The sequence below is a fragment of the Lathyrus oleraceus genome, chromosome 5, assembly GCF_024323335.1.
Source record: "Lathyrus oleraceus cultivar Zhongwan6 chromosome 5, CAAS_Psat_ZW6_1.0, whole genome shotgun sequence".
Taxonomy (NCBI): Eukaryota; Viridiplantae; Streptophyta; class Magnoliopsida; order Fabales; family Fabaceae; genus Lathyrus; species Lathyrus oleraceus.
The window spans coordinates 520615538-520623619 of NC_066583.1; positions in this window are offsets into that span (position 1 = coordinate 520615538).

An 8082-nucleotide genomic window follows, 5' to 3' on the forward strand; every position below is an offset into this window, starting at 1 on the left:
CATTTAGCATTTCATACTACATTGCATCATGTCAATCAGAATTAGTTCCAAGAAGCTCGGACATCATCCAGGACACTTTGTGGGTTCTACTTAGACGGTCAGTCAACGCAAGGAATAGACTTGAGGTACTACCAACAGGTCTAATTGGGGCCTATTCACCGTGCAAATTGCCAGACTTGAAGAAGCAAGAATCTGCTGCTGACCTGTCATGCTCGCTAGGCGAGCAGATGCTTCGCCTAGCGAAGAACACTGTGTAAGAACAAAAATTGTTCTACAACAGATTCCTTGATTTTGATGATAACAAAGGATGAAACCAAAAATGGCACCCTAACGAAAAGTTTCTAAGTGTGCAGGATTCTAAAGAAAGAAGGAAGAAATCTGATGATGTCATCAGATGCAAAACTAGATCAGATACAAATTATCAAATGATCAGAAGCATCTGAAGTGGAGACACGTTCAAGAAAGTCTAACTCTGAGCAAAACAGCAATACATTAGTAGCATCTGAACAAGAATACGCTATAGAAGTTCTGACTCTGAACAACGGTTGTCTAACTCCAGAAACTCTCAGCGCTATCTGAAGAAATCCATCAGAACTCATAAGAGATTAACATCAGAAGCAAGACTTCAAGATTCTCCAGAAACACAAATACTCTGAGCATGGAATTGCTAATCATGAAAGAGTAACGTTTAAGTCAAGAAAAGATTTGCAAATGGATTTCCTAATTGAGAAAGAGACGTTAATCTCCAATCTCAATAAAGAAAATACTACTTGTGGTAAGTAGTCATTTCAAGAAGAAAAAAGTCATCCTGCAGAAGCTATTTATGTGATGGCGTAACTTCATCTCAATATCCACCAGTTTCAACTACTACTTCAACGAATATATAAATAGGCTGCAAATCAACCTTGAACTATCAGTAAGCCAACAAGCCAAAATTATACTGAAACATCAACACTCAAGAAAAACCTTCTTGCTCTCTAAAATCTTCACGAAGCTTTTGCTTATAACGTGAATCACTTTGTTCATACTATTGTAATATTTTGCTTTCTTAGAAGCACTCTAGATTACATAAATCTTTCTTCTATTGTTTGTTGATTTCCTCAAGTGACTCTGTGTAGTCTGTATACTTGAGAGGGCTAAGAGATTTTTATCTTAGACGTTGTTTGTAATCTTTCAAGATTAGTGGATTAAGTCCTTGTTGAAGGCGAAATCACCTTGGCCGGGTGGACTGGAGTAGCTTTGTGTTATAAGCGAACCAGTATAAAATCATTGTGTGGTTTTCTTTTTGAAAAGCGCTTATTTTTCAAAACAATTCAAACCCCCCTTTCTTGTTTTTCTCACCTTCAATTGGTATCAGAGCTCCGGCTCTGTTATTGATTTTCTAATCAAACACTTAACCGTGTAGAGAGATCCAGTACGAGAAAAACAATGGCCCACTCAAATGAAAGAGATTCTTACAATGCTAAGCCTCCTGTTTTTGATGGAGAGAAATTTGATTACTGGAAAGATAGAATCGAAAGTTTCTTTCGGGGTTATGATGTTGACCTCTGGGACATAGTCACAGATGGATATACACCTCCAGTCTTAGAAAATGGAGCTGAAGTTCCCAGAAACAAGATGTCAGAAGATCAGAAACGTATCTTCAAAAATCATCACAAGGCCAGAACTATACTTCTAAATGCTATATCATACAACGAATATGAAAAGATCACCAACAGAGAGACAGCCAAAGATATACTTGACTCTCTGAAGATGACCCATGAAGGAAACTCCCAAGTCAAGGAGACGAAGGCTCTGGCGCTTATCCAGAAATATGAAGCCTTCAAAATGGAAGATGATGAAGCTATAGAGGCTATGTTTTCCAGATTTCAAACTCTTATTGCAGGTCTTAAAGTGCTAGACAAAGGATACACAACCGCAGATCATGTTAAGAAGATAGTCAGAAGTCTGCCAAAGAAATGGAGACCTATGGTTACTGCTCTGAAGCTGTCAAAGGATCTGAACAATATCAGCCTTGAAGAACTTGTTAGTTCTCTCAGAAGTCATGAGATAGAACTAGAGGAGGATGAACCTCAGAAAAGGAACAAGTCCGTAGCGCTAAAGTCCAGATCTGAAAGACGGAAACCTGACAGAACCAAAGCTCTCCAGGCAGAAACTGAAGATACTGACGACTCTGAACCTGAAGACTCTGATGATGAAGAAGAGTTGTCCCTACTAACCAGAAGAGTTAAGCAACTCTGGAAAAAGAGGAACAACAACTTCAGAAGACCAAGACCCAGAGGGGATCGATCAGAGTCAACTTCAAAAGGTAAAGCTAACAAAGATATTACCTGTTATGAATGTAAAGAAACAGGTCTTTACAGAAATGAATGCCCTAAGCTAAAGAAAGACAACCCTAGAAAAGAAAGCTTCAAGAAAAACACCTTCAGAACAAAGAAAGGACTGTTGGCTACCTGGGATGACAGTGAATCTGGATCATCAGAATCTGACTCTGATGAACAGGCCAACGTAGCACTTATGGCTACCACATCCAGCAGCTCAGACGAAGAATCTGAAGAGGTATTTTCTGAACTTTCTTGATCTGACTTAGAATCATGTTTGTCAGAAACTCTTACCTCTTATCAGAAATTAAAACAAAAGTTTAAAAACATTAAAGGCTGTCTTAAAACAAAACTTGAAGAATGTAGTGAACTTGAGATAACAATTCTAGCACATGAAGATACAATCAGATCTTTAACGTTAGAAAGAGATGGAGCAAAAACAAAAAGCTCAGAATTAGAAGAAGCGTTGTCTCAAGCACCACAAACTTCAAATAAAATTATTTATAAATATGAAGAAGCCTTTCAAGAATTTCTGAAGAATGGGATAGATAGGAGTATTATGGCATCCATGATTTATGGAGTAAGTCAGAACAATAAAAGGGGAATTGGGTATGATCCTAAGGAAGATAAAACTTCTATTAGTGACCAAATTAAATCTCCTTTTTCATATCATTACACACACACACAAGAACACAAATTTAAAAATGCTAGAAGACCCAAGGTTATAAGAAACTTTGGGAAAACTAATCTAAAAGGACCCAAGAGATTCTGGGTACCGAAAGATAAGATTATCTATGTTGCAGATATCCTATGCAGCAAAGTTCAGACACCAGTCATGGTACCTGGACTCTGGATGCTCGCGACACATGATGGGAAGAAAGTCTATGTTCCAAAGCCTGGAACTTAAAGATGCTGGATTCGTAGGTTTCGGAGGAGATCAGAAAGGAAGGATCAGAGGCTCCGGAACTATTGGTAATGGTACTCTTCCCTCTATTTCTGATGTTCTTTATGTAGAAGGATTAATGCATAACTTGTTATCCATAAGTCAATTAAGTGATAACGGTTATGATGTAATCTTCAATCAAAAAACATGTAAAGCCATTAATCAGAACGATGGCTCTGTCCTTTTCACAGGCAAGAGGAAAAACAACATTTACAAAATAAATCTTTCTGATTTAAAAGATCAAAATGTTAATGTCAGTTCACGAAGAGCAATGGGTATGGCATAGACGCTTGGGCCACATTAGCATGAGGAAACTTTCTCAGCTAACTAAACTCGAGTTAGTCAGAGGGCTACCTAAACTGAAGTTTTCTTCAGATGCTCTGTGTGAAGCTTGTCAGAAAGGAAAATTTTCAAAAACATCTTTTAAAAAGAAAAATGTTGTTTCTACCTCTAAGCCTCTGGAACTTCTTCACATTGACTTATTTGGTCCTGTGAAAACAGCATCAGTTAATGGAAAGAAGTATGGACTAGTCATTGTTGATGATTACAGTCGCTGGACATGGGTAAAATTCCTAAAGCACAAGAGTGAGTCTCACTCTGTATTCACCAGTTTCTGTTCCAAAGTGCAAAAAGAATTTGACTCTAAAATTATTAGAGTCAGAAGTGATCATGGTGGAGAATTTGAAAATAAAGATTTTGAAGAATTATTTGATTCTAATGGAATATCCCATGATTTCTCCTGCCCTAGAACTCCACAACAAAATGGAGTTGTAGAGAGGAAGAATAGGACACTCCAAGAGATGGCCAGAACCATGATCAATGAAACTAATGTAGCAAAGCACTTTTGGGCAGAAGCTGTAAATACAGCGTGTTACATTCAGAATAGAATCTCTATAAGACCTATTCTAGAAAAGACTCCCTATGAATTGTGTAAAGGAAGAAAACCAAACATTTCATATTTTCATCCTTTTGGATGCTCTTGCTTTATATTAAATACTAAAGAACATCTGAACAAGTTTGATTCCAAAGCACAGAAAGGTATTATGTTAGGATACTCAGAACGCTCTAAAGGCTACAGAGTATACAACACAGAAACCAAAATTGTGGAAGAATCAATTCATGTCAGATTTGATGATAAGCTTGACCCTGAAAAGTCAAAGCTAGTTGAAAAGTTTGCAGATTTGGAAATCACTCTTGTAGAGTCTGATAAAACTCCAGAAGCAACTGTCACTCAGAACTCTGAAGAAATAAAATCTCCAGAAATCCCAAAGAAAGTCAAAAGTCATATTAATGTATCTGAAGATTTGATTCTGGGAAACAAGGACGAACCTGTCAGAACCAGATCTACCTTCAGAACTGCTGAAGATATTCCTCTGGGACTAGTGTCTCTGATTGAGCCTACGTCTTGTGATGAAGCACTTCAGGATAACGACTGGGTGGCAGCTATGCAAGAAGAATTGGATCAATTCTCAAAGAATGATGTCTGGGATCTCGTTCCTAAACCCAGAGGCACTCACGTCATTGGAACCAGATGGGTTTTCAGAAACAAGCTGAACGAGAAAGGAGAAGTTGTCAGAAACAAAGCTCGACTGGTAGCTCAAGGTTATAGTCAACAAGAAGGTATTGACTATAATGAAACCTTTGCTCCAGTCGCGAGGTTAGAATCTATTCGTCTTCTTGTATCTTTTGCTATTAATCATTCTATTAAATTATATCAAATGGATGTCAAGAGTGCATTTCTTAATGGTTATATTTCAGAAGAAGTGTATGTCAATCAACCTCCAGGCTTTGAAAATTCAAATTTTCCAGAACATGTTTTTAAACTTAAGAAATCCTTATATGGACTCAAACAAGCTCCCAGAGCTTGGTATGAACGATTAAGCAATTTCCTTCTGGAACAAAATTTTATCAGAGGGAAAGTTGATTCTACACTCTTCTGTAAAAACCTTAATAATGATCTCATGATATGCCAGATTTATGTTGATGATATAATTTTTGGTTCTGCTAATATCTCTGTTTGCCAAGAATTTTCTAAGTTAATGCAGGCAGAATTTGAGATGAGTTTAATGCAAGAACTAAAGTTCTTTCTGGGAATTCAAATTAATCAAACTCCAGAAGTCACGTACGTCCATCAAAGTAAATATATTAAAGACGTTCTGAAGAAGTTTGACATGACTGAATGTAACTCTGCAAAAACTCCCATGCACCCAACTTGCATTCTGGAAAAGGAAGAGGTAAGCAACAAGGTTTGTCAGAAGCTCTATCGAGGTATGATAGGCTCTCTCCTCTATTTGACTGCTACTCGTCCTGATATTCTCTTTAGTGTCTGTCTTTGTGCCAGATTCCAATCAGATCCTAGAGAATCTCATTTAACAGCAGTTAAGAGAATTCTTAAGTATCTGAAAGGAACTCCTAACCTGGGCCTGATGTATGAGAAAACATCAGAGTATAGACTCTCGGGTTATTGTGATGCAGATTATGCAGGAGATAGAATAGAACGAAAAAGCACATCTGGGAATTGCCAGCTTCTGGGAAACAATCTAATCTCCTGGGCTAGCAAAAGACAGTCAACTATTGCTCTATCAACTGCAGAAGCAGAATACATCTCAGCATCACTGTGCACAACTCAGATGCTCTGGATGAAGCATCAGCTAGAAGATCTACAAATCTTTGAGAGTAACATTCCTATCTTTTGTGATAATACTGCTGCTATTTGTTTAAGTAAGAATCCCATTCTACATTCCAGAGCCAAACACATAGAAATAAAACATCATTTTATCAGAGACTATGTTCAGAAAGGGATAGTAACATTGAAGTTCATTGATACAGAACATCAATGGGTAGATATCTTTACTAAGCCTCTAGCTGAAGATAGATTTCTTTTTATCTTAGAACATCTGAACATTAAAAATTGCCCTGAGTGAAATATGGCTCTGAAAATGTAAAATGTGACTCTGATATAGACAAATGTACTTCTGCCTCTGACTCTGATACTTCTACCAAGTTAAGAAGATATCTGAGTTAGAAATCTTCAGAAACCTATCCTTTGGTATTCCTGAAGATCAGATACATCAACACGTGGAGCACCAAGCGTCTAACCCTAGAACTTCTAGACAGCTGTCAAAAGAAATCAAAGGTCAGAACGTTTGAAATCTCCTAGAGCAGTGTGCGTACTGTTGGGATTAGACATTCATTAATTAGCTGTAATCATTTTTCCCCCCAAACGTGCTATTTTGATTTTTGTGCTAACGCTGGAATGTGTGTCGTTTTGCATGTGTTTTACTTAGAGTATATAAACACTTTTCTCACATTTCACACTTATCACTCTCACTCACTCTAAAACCCTAAACCCTTCTCTCAAGCATTCTCTGCAAGTTCTTCAATCTTCATCTTCTTCTTCACCATGGACGCTCAACAACAAGAAGTGTTTAACTTTTCACAACAAATGGAATCAAGTTCTACTGCTCAAACCTCAAACACTCAAACTCCAACCGTTACAGGCGTCACCATCACCCCTGTTTACAAAGAACCTCACGTTCTTGACCGTGAACGCCATATCAACCTTTCAACCCCTTTTGAAGGTTTGGATGTGTTGTGCGAATCGCTTGTTGATTTCGACAACCTAAGAAGAAATGGCATTGATCTAACTGGAGAACTTCGTCAACAAGGGTGGGAAAACTATTTCCAAAGGCTTTATGGTCCTATTTACCCACTTCTCGTCAAGGAGTTCTGGAGACATGCAGATGCAGATGACAACTTCATCGTCTCATATGTTCTGGGGGTGAAGATTGTTATTACTAAAGGGTCTATTGCCTCCTTGTTGAACATGGAGCGAAGTGGAGGAAAAAGGATTTACAACATCCCTCCTAGGTCAAAGCGCATCACTGAAGTCATCAACCCAACAATCTTCAAGCCCAACGTTGAAGGAAATCCTTCTAAAAACAAAGAGCTACACCAGAACCTCAGAGTGTGGCTGAAGATCATTCTGGGAACCATACACCACCGTCCAGCCTCTAACTCTTCTGACTACATTAATGCAGACCAGAAATGCATTCTGTTTTGCATTCAGAAGGGTATAAAGATCTGCCTCCCTGCTCTCCTTTTCAGATATCTGAGAGATTCGGTCAGAGAAACCAGAAACAACATGAAGCCCAGATCCTACATTCCTCTGGGAAGATTGCTATCTGATGTCTTCATTGAGCATGGACTGGTAGACCATCTGGAAAAGACAAAACTGATGGATGATCTGGCAATAGATGTGGGGAAGCCTCTGAATGCCAGAAACCTCAAGAGTATGGGGATAATCAAGAAAATTCAAGTCAGGCCAACTCTGGATACATCCTGGGATAGTTTGAAAGATCAGAGGAAGATGCCTCATGGCCTTGCCAGATTCTTCAAGAATGAACCCAGAGACGCTGTTGCTATCTATCTTCATCGTCTGCTGGAAGAAGGTGTTGACGTCTCTGATTTCAGCCTCGACGACTGTCTGGACTCTGAAGAAGACTTTGTCAGATACAAGAGAGGTCTTTCTGAAAAGAAGGTAGCATCTCAGGCAAAGAAGGCCAGACTCGGAGAAACTTCTGGAAGCAAATCTCCAGCTCCTCTGAATATCTCTACTGGTAAGTCTGTTCCTCCTGTCACCTCTAATCCTCTGATGGCTTCTTCTAATCCTCTCTCTTCACAACCTATTTATACCACCTCTTATATTTCACCCTCAATCACTAGAACCTCCCAACCTACACCAGTTCTAAATATAGCTCGTACATTCATACCTCCCTCTGAACCTAAACTAACTCACCAAAGCACTTCATCTTCATC